This window comes from Mesocricetus auratus, unplaced genomic scaffold, assembly GCF_017639785.1.
Source record: "Mesocricetus auratus isolate SY011 unplaced genomic scaffold, BCM_Maur_2.0 Super-Scaffold_100003, whole genome shotgun sequence".
Taxonomy (NCBI): domain Eukaryota; kingdom Metazoa; phylum Chordata; class Mammalia; order Rodentia; family Cricetidae; genus Mesocricetus; species Mesocricetus auratus.
The window spans coordinates 36,667,322-36,683,318 of NW_024429188.1; the positions used below are offsets into that span (position 1 = coordinate 36,667,322).

General features: G+C 37.1%; 1 protein-coding gene across 2 annotated transcripts in view; it reads right to left on the minus strand.

Moving 5' to 3' along the window:
• Positions 1–15,061, minus strand: part of Il1rapl1 (interleukin 1 receptor accessory protein like 1) — a 1,266,931-nt gene extending 1,251,870 nt beyond the window's left edge. For both annotated transcript variants that reach the window (XM_040744190.1, XM_021232992.2), the window contains exon 1: positions 14,078–15,061. The gene's annotated coding sequence lies outside the window, so the exon portion shown is untranslated. The remainder of the gene's footprint in view (positions 1–14,077) is intronic.
• Between the last annotated feature and the right edge of the window lie 936 nt (positions 15,062–15,997).

The following is a 15,997-nucleotide window of genomic DNA, read 5'->3' on the forward strand; positions in this document are numbered from 1 at the left end:
TGTACCTATTCTTCCAAAATGATAATTAATAACGCTTCACATCTAGTGAGACTATGCTTGTATAAGTTCCAAAAATCAATAAAGGGTGACCTTATATCTACTAGGATTTGAAATTACTACAATCTTTAGAAATTAAAGCTAACTATAATTTTAGAAACAGGAAATAACAATTCTTCTTTTTCCATTCCAAGTATAGATGAGGTTTAAATAACTTCTGATGCACAGTCTGTTCCAGTAGCTGTCACTCATTTCTCATACCACCTACATAACTCTTTTGAGTAAGAAACTTTAAATAACATGATTTACCTACTATAATGGATGCAACACTGTGTGCTAGCATAAAATTATATATCTCAAATTTATGAAATGTATGCTGTCCACAGATAGCACAATGCAATCAGTAAAAATGGAACAATTCTGATCCTGGACCCCCTCTGATATATTTATTTAAACACACAGAAGATGTTAGGGTCTCTTTCCTGTTACAATTTATGTTTTTAAAAAATGCAACATATGAATTCATTATTGTCGTGGAAAAAGAAGTACTACCTTCATTGAGTTTTTGATCTTTTAAAAACATCATAAACTTTTTTTAAACCCAGTGATAACCCAATATTAGAGAACAAAAATCAAATTATTTAAGAGTAGCTGTAGTGGTGGCTGAGAGGACTAAATTTACTTTAGAAGACAAATATTTAAAAATGCTTAAGAGTGTACTTCCTCAATTGGCAGTAAGTGAATTGCTAATTCTAGTCTTGTTCTTGCTATTAAGCACAGAGTAGGTATGTACAAAATCCAGTAGTATTTCTTGAAGTGAAATGGGTTAGACATCTACTCAAATGTCAGATGAATTTAGGATCAAAGTAGTCAAAGGGATTGTTTATTAAAATGAACATTTTATTTTAGTTGCAGAGAATTTTTGTTGGTCTGCAAGGGTGTACATTGAATACAGTTCTATCCAGATTTTCTATGATTTAATGAATGGTTATCAATTTAGATGTGGCAACTGCTTTTTAAAAAATACTGGGAAATTCAAGTATCAATATATTCAAACTGATTGAAAATCTTCACAAGAAGAAAATAGAAGGTGAGTACCTCACTTGTATCACCCCACTGGAGTTGGAGAAAGCATTTTAAAATCTAAAGTAATAGCAGTTCCGCTGCATTCAAGAATGGAATTAATATATCTCCATAATGTAAACTGCCATAGAGAAACTCTGTCTCAACAAAAAATGAATAGCTTTTTAAGAAAATGACAATAAAATTTGAATTCAATGCTAACTTATTGTTAAGATTTTTTAATTTATCAATTCATATCCAGTCCCCTCCTCACTTACCTATTCAAAATCTCTGTTGAGCAAATATTACTTAAATACAGCTTTCTCTGTTCTAAACAAGCCAGTCCATCTACAATCACTGCCACTCAGTTGAGGGATATACCTTCTGCAGATTCTCATTATCTCTGACAAATCAAAGAAGTGTCATGCTACCGTCAAAATTCAGAAAACGTGGCCCACTACTCCACTGCCTTCTTGAACCTCCAAGAAAATCCTCTCCTGACCTTTGAAATCAAACAAATGAACTGCTAAAGAAAAGAAAGTCTCATGTCAACACACTAGACATGGATTTTCAACAGCTGTCTTACTGTGCACTGAAGTCGGAGGCACATATGAGATGTTCCTTATGTAATTGTGACCTGGAAATTTATAGAATGACTAATTATAATCCGATTTCACTATATTCCTCAGAAAAAATCCCCTAAAACAAAACTATATACAGTAATTCCTAATCATCAAATATATTTACTTTCCTTTGCCCTTTCCTTACATTCCTCAAGTAGTTTCCTGCTGTGTTGGTGAAATTTACCTCCAGAACTAAGATAACATCGTGAACTTGTCAAAGCTTCCAAAGACCAATAATTTCTCTCTCCAGGGTCTATATGTCTGTCTGGCAACTGAGAACATCACTGCATAGGACAATGTCTATGCCCTGTAAAGCAATTGCTGACTATGGGATTACAAATTTCAGCTACTGGTCTTTTGAAGCCCAATCTCTATGGTGGGATGCCTTGCTCAGCCTTGATTCAGGGGGAAGGAGTTTGGTCCTGCCTCAATTTGGTATGCCAGACTTGGTTGACTCTCCAATGGAGGCCTTACTCCCTCTGAGGAGAGGATGGGCGTGGGGGTGGAAGTAGTGAGAGTGGGAGGAGGGGAGGGAGAGAGAACTGTGGTTGATGTGAAAATGAATACAATTTTTAAAATAAATAAAAAGAAAAAGAAAACAAATTTAAGCTCCTTGACTGAATGTCAAATTTAAGGACCATCAAGCATCTAGAACTTCCCAAAGAAATTGCTTAGGGCTCAATTGCAACCATGTGGTAGTCGGTTTCTTTCTCTGCATTAAAAGCAATGAAAATGTAGGCACAATTCTGCATTTCAAATTATGCTTACAGAGAAGGTAACTGAAGACATCTGTCACTCCTCACTAGTCTATAAGCTCATTCCCCACCTCCCCAAGACATGTTATCACTATGTAGGCCATTGTGTTCTTGGACTCATAATCTCTGGCCTCTGCCTCATAAATGCTAGAACTGCAAGCAGCTAACACCACACTGTTCTATTAGCCTATAACCTTTCAATAATGAGAACTGCCTTGGGTGTCTTTAGCTTATTGTAAGCACCATCACTACAATAGAGGGGGCCCTAAAATGGTATATCTCACTTTTCTGGGTGAAGGAGTAAAACATGTAAGATGAACATTAATAAAACAACTCTGATCATGAAATAAAACTAAAGGATATTGATCAATGGGGCTTGCAAATGGCTCAATAGGTAGAGGTGCCTACCACCAAGCCTGAAGACCTGAGTTCAGTCGGAGAAGCCACATGGTGGGAAGAGAGCACTGACTTCTTCAAGCTGTCCTGTGACCTCCACAAGCCCACAGTCAGAACGATCACTAAAGCTGTGGTAGAATTTCAGAAGAGAAAGGATTTATTGCTTTGCATCACAGTGAGCTCTGTGTGATACTTGTTCTTTTATGTAAGTTCTATTGATGATGCATATTACATGTAGCTTGTGCCTAAATAAACCATAGTTCTTCATGTTTTCATCAGTATTGACAAGTTCCCAGATTACTGGCATTTCCATAAGAAATGAAAAGCACCTCTTGGTTTCTTCTACTTATTTTTTCTTTCTAATACAGTATTAACTTGTCTTTTCTTGGTTAAAACCTGAGGGAACTACTTTTCTCAGACTTCCTGGGAAGGTAGGGGGAAATGAGCATACAGGACAAATGACACACAGAAGAAAGAACTAAGGGACATGGAAGTGGAGACAGGTGCTGCACATGAAAAGGATGAAAAAGGACACCACTAGGCAAAAGGGTGCCATTGTCTCTGAGAAGCTAAGTCAAGAATTGCATAGAAGAGCTATAGCTTCAGAGGAGCATTACTAGGAGAAGAGGTGAGAAGGCTGAATCTTTAGTCCACATAAAGAGGACAAATGTCTAAGATGGATCCTGGATGAGTCTTTTCTACTTATTAGAAGTAGGTGCAAGAAAATACTTTAAATTGAGCTTGCATGAGATTATTATTTTTTTTCTTAGCAGGAGGCTTCATCTCTGCTTTTCATCTACCATTCAAAATTGCTACAATTATTACTAACTCGCAAAAATGTTCACACTAGCTATTGATAATACCCAGTATCTTATTGAATATATAATCTACTCTAAAACAACATTCTTTCCCCACATGATGTTAGAATAAAACCATTTTGGAAACTGTATTTCTATTTTATATAAGGTGTTTCTTTTTTCCCTTTTTTCTCCAGTTATTTTCTTCAATTTCCCCATTCCTTTCAATGGAATTGCCACTCTAGGGTCACTTTACTGCTATCATTACTGTAAATAAACGTAGATTCAGCCGGGCGTTGGTGGCACAAGCCTTTAATCCCAGCACTCAGGAGGCAGAGGCAGGGGAATCTCTGTGAGTTCGAGGCCAGCCTGGTCTACAGAGCGATTTCCAGGATAGACTCCTAAACAATACAGAGAAACCTTGTCTCAAAAAAACAAAACAATAGATTAAATATTCCCAATTATTTATTGAATAATTATATTTGAACTGCAATGTTGTGTTAGTATCTATGACAACTTTCAAACCTCACTAAAAATATAATTTAAATATACTGGTCTTATTACACATGATGCCATATGTTTTATATATATGCATATATATGTGTGTATACATATACGTATATATATATATATATATCTTTGCAAAATATGTATGGTCAATGTAATTCAACTGCAGTAAAGTTAGTACTAAGGAGCTCTTTGGACCTTCACAAAATTGAAAAAGGTAGTTGGGGGATACAGACTCTCATCTTGTTCCTGTTTTTCCTAAGAATAAATGTGAGATGTTTGGTAAATATTCTTGTTTCTAAGTTCACACAACATTATTCCACTAGCTCCTCACAACCATATCTGGAGCTCTGGGACTCCAGCCTTATCTTCATATACTTGACTATCTCACTCTTTTTTGTCTTTTTTATTTTTAAATTTAAATTAGAAACAAGGTTGCTTCACATATCAATCCCAGCTCCCTCTCCTGCCCCTCTTCCCATGACCTCTCACTAGTTCTCCAGTCTCCCCTCCCCCAATCCCCAATCCTTTCCCCAGGGAGGGTGAGGTCCTCCATGGGGGGGGGTGTCCATAGTCTGTCATTTCATCCAGGCCAAGGCCTAGACCCTCCCCCAAGAGTCCAGGGTGAGAGTGCATCTCTCATTGTGGGATGGACACTCAAAGTCCATTTGTATGCCAGGGATAAATACTGATCTACTACTCAAGGACCCATAGATTGCCTAGGCCTCCTCACTGACACCCACATTCAGGGGGTCTGGATCAGTCCCATCCTGGATTCTGAGCCATCAGTCTGGGATTCAAGAGCTCCCCTTTGTTCAGGTCAGCTGTTTCTGTGGATTAAGGGAAGCTAGGGTATTGGCCTTTGTCTAAACACCATTGAGTCCTGCTTACAATCTGTCTCTGTCTCTGTCTCTGTCTCTCTCATACACACACACAGAGACAGAAAGAGAGAGAGAGATCACACATACATGTTAAATCTCTCCCATATTTAGAATGTTACATCTCATCCATACCAATATTAGCTCATTCAAAGTTTATCATGAAGCCTGTCTCCTTGAGTAAGTCTCCCCTAAATACTCTCTATTCATGAGTTTTGGCCTTTTTCTAAACTTCAACTGTACTTGATACCACTCTTAGAAGTATGCATGGAAAACTGTCTTGAATTTTATTTATATATGGTTCTGTTTCCCAGCCACATCTTTGACTAAATTACCTAGCATCTACTATCATTCATTTATGTATCTCTTGCTTCTGAACAGTGAATTAACTTGCTATGTTGGTAGCATACACTGGGGTAGCATACAACTGGAATTGCAGCACTCAGAAAACTGAAGCAGGAGGTCCCTTTGTTCAAAATAATTTTAAAAAACTATAGTTGGGGGTGTGAAAGGAAAGCAATGGACAAAAGTAGGGGAGCAGATTAGGCCAATAATTTCAGTCTCCTCTGCCACTTGTAATCTATAAACTAGTATTCATCCTCTGTCCTTTAGTTTACAATTTTCCTTTATTACTTTCCTACATTAGAAGCTTTAGTCTCAACTTACATTTCAGAACATGTTTGAGGGAAAATAAATCTAACACTGCTTTGCAATTAGCAAACATTTGAGCATTATTATACAATTATTTACTGACATACTACTACATGTCCTGCCTGATCCTGGTGACTAGATATATAGGACCGACAGGCACTTGCTGCCGGGAGCTAAACTAAACCATTCAGTCCTTTGAGAAGAGCACACCCACTAACACGAGCAACTTACTCTGAGACTGTTATTAAGGACCCTGTTGGAAAATCCCAAGAAGGAAGAGCAGCAGTCCAAACTCCCCAGAGATTCCCTGAATGAATTTATTCTGGGCACTGTGGAGCTGGGTTCCTCTTGTGTACTATTCAGGAGTTCCCTCATGGTGAAAACAATTAGGAGTTTAACAGGGATATTCAAAAGCGAACCACTGTGAGCCACCAGATTCGTTTTTTATATTCGAATTTTCTCCCTTGGCTACATGAAGCTTTGTTTACTCAAAATATCCCAGGTCTTTCTCTTTCCCATTTTACTGCTGAGTTTATCTCCCCTGGCTGTGCCTCTTCAGAAATAAAGTTCAAGGTGAGGCTGTAAACATCAGAGTGTTCTTAGCCAGTGTCATTTTTCCATACAGGAAACTGCTAACAGCTGCCTACCTAGTATGTCTGGAGTACACTGCAAAGTCTATCCCGAATGAAAATGTGATCTGCACAGTCCTCTACACACCTCATCATCTAAAATGTAGTCCTCTGAGGACAGCTTTAAGTGAGGAAAAAGAAACCACTATCATAATTTCTGTAAGTATTACTATTATAGTCCAAAGGAGTGAAGCATGCCATTACAACCTTTCCGCTTAGCATATTATCAGGGGTTCATATATCAAATATTGTAACAAAAAATAATAAGCCCCTAATTGGATACAGAATACTAAATGGTCAGGCTTGATATCATGTACATACAAATGCTAAATGCATTCAGAGGTTTTTAAATTATTTATGCATACATATGCAACAATAATAATCAAAGAAAAATATGCCATTACTTTGAGAGGGAGTAAGGAGGAGGCCATGGAAAGGACTGGAGGGAGAGGAAACAGGATGTGTGAAAGTGGACAGAAAAAGGGGATGAAATTTTATACTCTATTTTAATTACAGATCAAAAATTAAGAGTTTATATGTGTTTATGTATACAGAGGTCTCTGTGTCATCACTAAAATATGTAAATACATGTAATACAGAGAGATAATTCAAAGATGCTAGATAAATATGTATAAACTGAAAGTCTTCCTGCTAGTAGTTATGTTATGTTATTGTAGACTCTCCATCCTATAAATATTGCTCTTCACTTTCTCAAAAGTACTCCATTGCTGCCCAAATAAGAGAGTGATCCTATTAGGGGAGATGTTTAAAAAAATCCTGTCTTTAAAGTGGAATGAGTGACTAAAACTTATTTAGAAAGGGGTCCTTAGTAGACTTAATAGAATCCCTTGGAAGCAAGCAGGCAGTATGCAACAGAGACAAAGTGGGCTGTCCTAAAAGCCAGAGAGTGAAAAGTTTACAGAAGCCATTTCTGGGTCACTTTCTGACAAAAAGGGAAGAATCCTATACCAGAACAATTCTCTGCATGAGAAGAGATATACAAATACTGGGGAAAGAACTGCTCAGAAAAAGCAAGGAGACTCACCAGTGACCTGTTTTTCCCAAATCTTCCCTTCTGGGACATCCAGAGACATCACATAAATTCAAGAGCAGCACGATGTGCACAAAGATAGGAAGATGTCAGTTCATATAGTACAAGTGGGGCAGGAGGAAAGTGATCAAGTCACTAAAGTGAGTTAGAGTCTAAAATATTACATTTAATAATGTTACCTCTAACAAAGAAATTTGTGTTTCCTTACTCTACTAAGAAGACAGTATGGTATGTCAAAGTATATTGTAATATAAATTAAATACTCATATGTGAACTTACACCTTATCAAGAAATCAGAGTCATAAATGAAGGATAAGAGTGCCAACAAACAGTAAGATCTGGCAGACTCAATTTCGTTTCACTGGCTCAATCTCCTTACGTAAAATGACATAATGGAGCATCTTATACTCATCAATTTTGCACAGTTCTATTAGATTCTTATGACTCTACCCTAGTTACCTCTGGTTATATTTATTAAAATGAATTGTGCTGTGACAGCAATACAATCTTTTTTAAAGTTACTATTTTGTGAAACATACATAATGATCTTATGAAAGCCTTTGAAGCATAAATTTAAAAGTCTGTGTGAAAATGGTGGAACTTCAGGAGGTTATACACTCCAAAGCCTGCACACTCAACAAGCTTATCTCCGAGACTTCAAGAACCACACTACAAGCTTAATTTTCCTTTTCAACATTTGATGAACATGGTTCATGTGCAGATATAATATTAAGTATTTTGACTCTGAATACATGGAAATTTATTTAAAGCAGTCTAGAATGTATATTCTCATTTGTACACAGATAAACAATGCCTTTTGAACACATTTATTCACTCAGCTATACACACCCTAATTTATTTAAAAATTTTTATTGTTATTATAATTTTCTTTATCAAATGATACTGAAAGTAAACTGATAAATGGCTTGCTAGCATTTTAAATTAACTTTTATAATTTCATATTATTCTTTGTCTGTGGATTTTTTGCCAGCATATATGTCTGTGTACCATGTACCGGCCTGGTACCTGAAGTAGGCATCAGATGACTTGAAATTAGAGGCACAGTTATACACCCATATATGGGTGCTGGGAATGGAACCTAGGTTCTCTGGAAGAATAGTCAGTGCTTTTAATTGTGAAATCATTTCTCCTGCCCCTAATTAACATATAATTTAATTTAAATTAATATATTGGTTCATGATGATCACTTTACTAACAAAATGATTATTGCATGTAAATACTGGTACAATAAGAATATATCAATTAATTAGGCTTAACCAGACCAGGAGAAGATTTTCAGTGAATCCACACAAAACAAACACTATATCCTGATTTAGTATTATAAAGTACTGTCTAATTTTAGTTTCAAATTTAGATAGGAACAGAATTGTTCATTTAATGTCATTTATTGTAATGTGTGTGTTTACATACAGTTAACTATAATAAATATTTTCAATATCTTGTCATGAAAAATGATTCTTTTAATGTTATAAAATGAAAACTTTAGGAGTAAAATACTAAAGAGCTTTGCTCCCTCCTTTTGCTTCGTCCACAGTTCACTGCTTGGCAATTTCAGATTATGTGATTGGAAGGCAATACTAAGCCACTCAGTCATCCATTTTCGGTAGCTACAAGCCTTAGGAATCTTAGGGTTTTGGCACTTGAATAGTGTTTCTGCACAGCAGAACCAAAAACGCATGCCAACTGAGGATTTGTCATTGTGAGCCAATGGCCAGGGCAAACAGCAAGGGGTATGTCCATTGAGCCATGTGGTTGGCCTGTAATGGTATGCTATACACAATGTAAGACACTCCAGGGTGGCATTCTCTGGGTGAAAATTAAAAGGATATTTGTAAGGTGATTAACTGAATTTGCAAATAAACAAGCCTATTTACATTTCTATGATATTACTTTGCAAACTTACTAGATTATGGCTAAAGTATTTCCATGACACATATATGTAATTAAATATAGGATAGCAAAGAAATACTTGCTATTTATAGGCATCAGCAAAGTAGGATAAACATGCATAAGATTCATCCAAAATAAAGAAATATTGAGAATCTTTAACATAAAAAGCAAGAGACTAGGAATTAAGGGGAGGCTGTATTTTAACACAAGACTTATTTAAATTCATGGTATTAATTAATTTTTACATTTTCCAATTCTATCTTAACCAAAACACAAAACCTTAATTCTTAGCCTATGTAGTCATTCACATAAACCATATACAGAAACTCAGATAATGAACTATGTCCTTCTCATTTATGTGATTATGTTTATGTTAAAATGCAAGCATTAAAGAAAAGCAGCTTTAGCAGTGACACGTGGGGGATTGCCTCCCCCTAAAGAACGTTAGTAATTATTGCAACTAGAAAATTACAAACAGCACTGATGCCTTTACATTCTCATTTCCTCTATTACTCTGGGTACTCAAGCCCATATACTTTAGTAAATAAAATGATCCTTGAGAGTAGCTTTGTGGTTTGTTGACCTAATTCAAGTGGTAGCATCAAGTTTGTTTGTAAGCATTTGTTTGTGTAATTCCCCTGCCAGAAACAGATCCTATGTACTCAGGGGCATTAAATGGGAGAAAATTATCTCCTTAAAGTATCCACACAAAATATTTGACTATGATTCAAATGCAACTATTTTTAATTACTAACGATTACTTCTGAAAAACAAAACCGAGTGATGAGTGAAATCTTGTATCAAAAGCTTTTCCTTTGTCTATGTTGTTTAATTACCAAATGATATTACCTACCAGCTAAGTATAATAGAAACTAGAAAATGTCTATAAAGGTTTACAAAAGGACATGAAAAGATATGTTGAGAAATTCATAAAATAGGGGAATCCTTATATTTGTATATGTTTCTAATGTAGAGCGTATGTTTAAGCACTTAGACACATATTGCCTCCTTTTTCAGAGCAAAATGTAGCTTCTCTATTTTTATGGCTTTCTGTAAGTCTTGCAGGTCAAATGTAGTGTCAGAGGGTACAACTGTCCTAAGTACCAGAGCCTGAAATACAAGTCAGGTAGCCTGGGGCAACCCAGTATGCTATAGCTAGATTCCTTTCTCTTTGAGATTCCTGATATCACTAATGAAAATTGTACTGGAATTTAATAAGAAAAATGCTGACATGATCTTATCTATATCTGCTCAAATAGCGCAAATATACCTGCTTCATAACTTCTGCATTAATTGCTACTTTTAAATCTTAATAATCAATACATCTTTAGTTGCTACAAACTATAAAATTGCCCTAGTTATGAAAATATGAGATTTCTCAACTGTCAAGATCATGTCCATTTTAATACTATGTATATACAAAACATTTCAATAAATATACAAGTCTAAATGATTTCAAAATATAAATCATCTTTTTTAAAGTTCAGTTCTAGAAAATGCTTTGCGTATCTGTTTAAAATAACTGATTTGTTCACATACACTGCAATAAAATGTCATTTAAATTTTCTCTATTTGTGGGAATATTATGATTACTTGTTTGCTAAATCTCTCAGTTTCACTGAAGTAATTTATCAGGAAACAAACCAGTAGCTTATATATTCATATCATAAATGCTAGTTGTTTTTTCTGAAATATTTTCTAATAGAAGTACAGGATTTTAGCTTTAAAAAAGCAATAAAATGCATTACTTTAGTTAAAAAAACCAAAAAAATAGAAAAACACAATTATATTTTACACCACTCACTGATTGCATGTTTAAATGCTTTCCTATTAAGCAAAACTATTTATTATTGATTTGTAAGATACTTAATATCAAGCTATGAAGTGCCTTCATTACATAATCTTCCTAAAGTAACAGGTTACAAGTAGTTATTAAAATGTCTGAAACTATCTATCCTGCCGTGAGCGTATATAGTGTTTAAGCAAATACATAACAATTTACATGCATGTACTGTTTTCACACTCAGAGTCTTTTGAAACAGACTTTCCTATCTATATTTATTTCCATTCTTTATTGGGATTAGAAGACCCCAAGATGATGCCCTGTTGGGCAACATATGTGTGGTGTAAGCCAGAAAAAAACTGAGGAAGTCATTTATACATTGTGAAAATTGAGGATATAGGAAAAAAATCATTGCAGGCTGTATTTCCTCACATAGCTGAAGACTAACAGCCTGGAAGCAGCTGTAGTGGTACCCTGACCCCTGAAGGAAGGAATCAGGAGTTAACTTCACATTCAATTTCCTACACAATATGAACACCAAACCTCCAAATTCACTGGCACAATATATCAATGTTTGGGCATGTCCTGCAGAAATAAGAAAGTCACCTCAAATATCAGACCTCAAAATCTCATTCCACAATCCCACCATCTGATTTGAGGTGAGAAATCTTTCTAAAGTTACTTAGGGAGTCTGTAGATCATACCCCTGACTTCACAAAAATGAAATGCAAGAATCAAACAAAATAGAAAGAATCATCTCAGCACTCATAGAGAAAGTCTTCTAGTCATCTTTGCAAAACAAATGCAAAGCAAAACTAGTACTAGGACTACTAGATAAGACTGAAAATAGCCAGGGTTAGAATATCAGCAGTTCTCATGTTTGTGGTGTGTGTGTGTGTGTGTGTGTGTGTGTGTGTGTGTGTGTGTATGATCTATTTGTGGGGGGCAAATCCTGAAACATCAGAAGGCCTAAGAAGCTGATGTGAATTTGCTTAAAAAATAAAAAAAGGAAAGGAAAAGAAAAAAGAGAAAAAGCACAGCTCCAAGTAAACCATGAGGGAAAATGAGATTTTATACTGCAGTTGTTCCCTCCTATGTATAGAGAACACAGTGCATTCATCCTATCTCATGGTGAAAGTCTCCAATGACTGCAACATGTCTTGTAATGCATTCATTAAGTAAAAATTGAATATAGAATGGTTTTGATTTCTAGGATTTGTGTTAACAATGAATTCTAAAGCATGGTAGATTGTTGTTTTAAATTTAACATGATGTTGCTACCTTTAAAGATTTTTACTTCTCTTTTTCCCTGAGGGTTAAAATGGCCCAGAACTAGGTTGTCATGGCAAAGATAAAGGTAAGAAGCACTCATTTCTGACACACCATGGAAGCAATCATCATTTTTTATGAGGGAACCACCAGACAGAAATCTGCACCAAGCTCTACCAGGAAAATGCAAGAGAGTACACTAAATGGTCCTTCCCTTCAGTCTCTCTTAGTCATTTCAGTGGATTTAACTTTCCACTCAATTGAGGTCACATATTTCAACCATAGGGAAAAGAACTATGACCTTGGCTGGAATCAGCAGCCCAGGATACTCAATGGGGCACTTGTGAAACATTGCAGACACATTTTGACTCTCCACGGGTGTGGCTAAAATTGCTCCCATCCAGCCCTAAAGCATACATGATCTGCTAGCCCTCAGAAACTCAGTGTGAGAAAACTCATGTTAAATTTGCCGCAGAGATCAAGGTTTACAGGACCCTTGGAGCTAATCTCTGTCTGCCCTCCTCTTTTAGCTGTTACAAGCCTTCAAAAGTTAACACGGTGATGGAGGCTCTCTCTATACAATATTCAATCTCACTATCGTTGACTGAAGCTCACTGATGTAATGAAGTTACATAATCACCGATTATGCACGACTTCCATCCATCTTCCTACATATCCACATATCTTCTCCCCTTCCCTTCAGATCAATCTACCAGGTGAGATTTATAACACATGCAAATGCTCCATTCTCTCCTCATAGGTACTGAATATGGGACTTTAGCATTGCAGTACAGTGCACTGAACCACGTCATCAATATCGATTTTTTATCCCATTTCCCAGGCAGAATATGCTTAAGAATCCTGAGTGCTGTAGTCTCTAACTTTTTAGCAAAAGGGTAAAATAGCAGATAGAACACATCTGCAACTTAAGGTTATGAGAGGTGGGTAATTGACTGCATTTCCCAAGCCAGTTGCATTTCAATGAAAGGATCATCTCCACTTCCAGACCTTTGACTCCCCTGCACGTGGGTCGTAGCTTCAGCTATTTAGGGTATTGGGTAAATAATTATATTATTGGGCAATCAAACTTAGGAAAGAATGTATGATGGTGATATTTAAGTACTATTGCTCTATTATTCTCTGTTTTACTCATCATTTCAGAATTTTCTTTTTTCACTCTGAATGATAATCCACTAGAATAGATAGAAAAGTATCGCACAGCATTTAATTATCTCTAATAACCACAACCTGGAGAACAATTAACAATGATTATCACCTTAAAGTTTAGGAACTTGACAAGTGGGATATCCCTGGTCCCATTGCGGCTGGGAAATGCAGCAGAATGCTGCACTGAGTTGAAAACATATTTCTTTTAGAGAATAAAGAGTAGCTCATTTCATTTGAAATGGGCTTTTCAGTAAGTGCTCCTTTTACCGATGCTATCCCTCCAGAATGCAGGAACCACAAATATTGCATCCAAACAAAGAGTGTCTGTCCAGAATTAATCCAAGACTCTCTTCCACACCAAAATAATTGGGGAGTGATTCTTTGATTTATTTCCAGTTAGACTCAGAATGCAGACACCACACACACACACACACACACACACACACACACACACCCAACTGCAGTTATTCCATTCAGTGCCAATAACGGCCACATCACAGCCATCAATGCGATGCAGCAATCATCCAAGTCACCCATTCTCATTACAGACGCCCAAGTTTGCTCACACCACTGATGGGTCTACATATAAAAATGACCTTACCCACAACAGTCTTCCAAATTATTCTCCTCTGGATATCAGTCGGTAAGGCAATTGCTGGTCATCACAATGCGTATTCAGAAAAATCCACGTTTTACTCCCGTGTTCTTTTTCTTGTTTTGGCTAGCAATTAATATTGTGAACAAGATACCCATTCACAAATGCCAAGTTCACCATAAAGGCAGATAATTCCATACAGATCTTCCCTACAAGACTGTCTCCAGTTAGTTCTCAAAGTGCCCGATTGTTTAGTGACGATACCATCCAGGTGCAGAGCAGAGAAGGGGAAAAAATACTAGGAGGCAAAAAAGAAGAGGCAGAATAAAAAAGGAGAGACTGAAGGAGGAGAGATCAGAAAAAAAGGAGAAAAATTTAAATGTGTGGGGTTTTTTGTTCTTTTGTTTTTTGTTTTTTGTTTTTTTTTTGTTTTTTTTTTTCAGAAGGAAGGAAAACGGACGATAAGTGAAGAAGTCTGTGAGCTCTATGACAAGAATCGGAGTCTCGCTTGCAAATCTTCTGAATACATATAGCCTTTCAAATCTTCCTGGTCCCCAAGTAAAATTTCCAGATCCGGGATGCAGCCATAAGAATCCTATGTGTATTTCACAAGTATCCCGCAATAACAGATCCGACGGGGTTTTCCTTGTACAGTACTGCTATGTGAAAGCACACAACCCCTGCTGTTTGAGAAGGTGTCTCCTGGGTCCTAGCTCTCTTCAGCAGACCCCAAAAATGATTTTTCAAAAGAGAGTGGGTGGGGGGAAGCAGCTTTGCGTTTATCTTGAATGATGCTAATCCTGAGCGAAAACGACAAGCAAACCGCGAGCAGCACGAGATCTTGATTAATAGCCAGAATCCACTCAAAATATCCCAGGGAAGAATAAGCAAAAACAAGAAAGAGAAACTGCAATGCATAAATGATTCCAGTGTTTCTACACGATCGGTTCATTTGATTGAATGCATTCTCTGGGTTTGCTGCAAGTCATAAAGAGGATAGTATTACTGCCACCCAATGGATATTTTAGTACTAGCCAATCCACAGACAGCCACCGCTTTGCGAGTTTTAGTTTGCAGAAGACCCAAAGAGGAAGGACGGTAGCCTGGGAATCTTTCGGAAAGGACTCTGGAAGGAATAATGGGAATCTGTCCTAACAGGCTAATGTGGCCCAGCCAATTGGACGTTTACCCAGGCTTGCATTAGCCACCTTAGAATTGTGCTTACGTTTTTTTCTAGGCAGCTGAAAGGTACAGAGAGCCATGCCTGGTCTAACACACTCATAACATCCTTCTTTCGTCTTTTCTCTTTGAAGATTTATTATAGCACGATCTCTCTCTCTCTCTCTCTCTCTCTCTCTCTCTCTCTCTCTCTCTCTCTCTCTCCCTCCCTCCCTCCCTCCCTCCCTCCCATTAAAAAAGTGGGTGACGTGAAAAGACAGCTCAGTGTCTCAGGTGGCAAGGTGACAATCATTCCTAAAGGGCTGTTTTGCACAGTGTTCCTGGCTGTATTGGTATGTAAACTGTAAGTCCTTCAGGCAATTACCCTCCCAGCAGGAGCTGCTCCCTCAGTTTGTGGAGGAGCAAAATCTTCCCTTCAAGCTGGGGATTTGGGAAAGGAATGATTGGGTTGGGATCCGCTTGAGCAGAGGGGGCGGGGAAGAGGGTAGAGAGTGGGAAGAGAAACTGACAGGATGGGATAGAAGAGGGTCTGCTTCCCAAGCAGCAAAGATTTCCACACTTCATTAGCGTTCACTGCATTTTTTTTCTGAAACAAATTTGTGTTGAGGGGTGAGGGACAAAAGCAGGTACTTGTAGATGAATAAGACTTACTTAAAGTCCCTAGCCTTTTTACCTTGAGATGCTATGAAACTCTTAATGCTGTGATTCCCAGACTGTAATGCGTGCACTTTGGTTCTGTAGATGTAG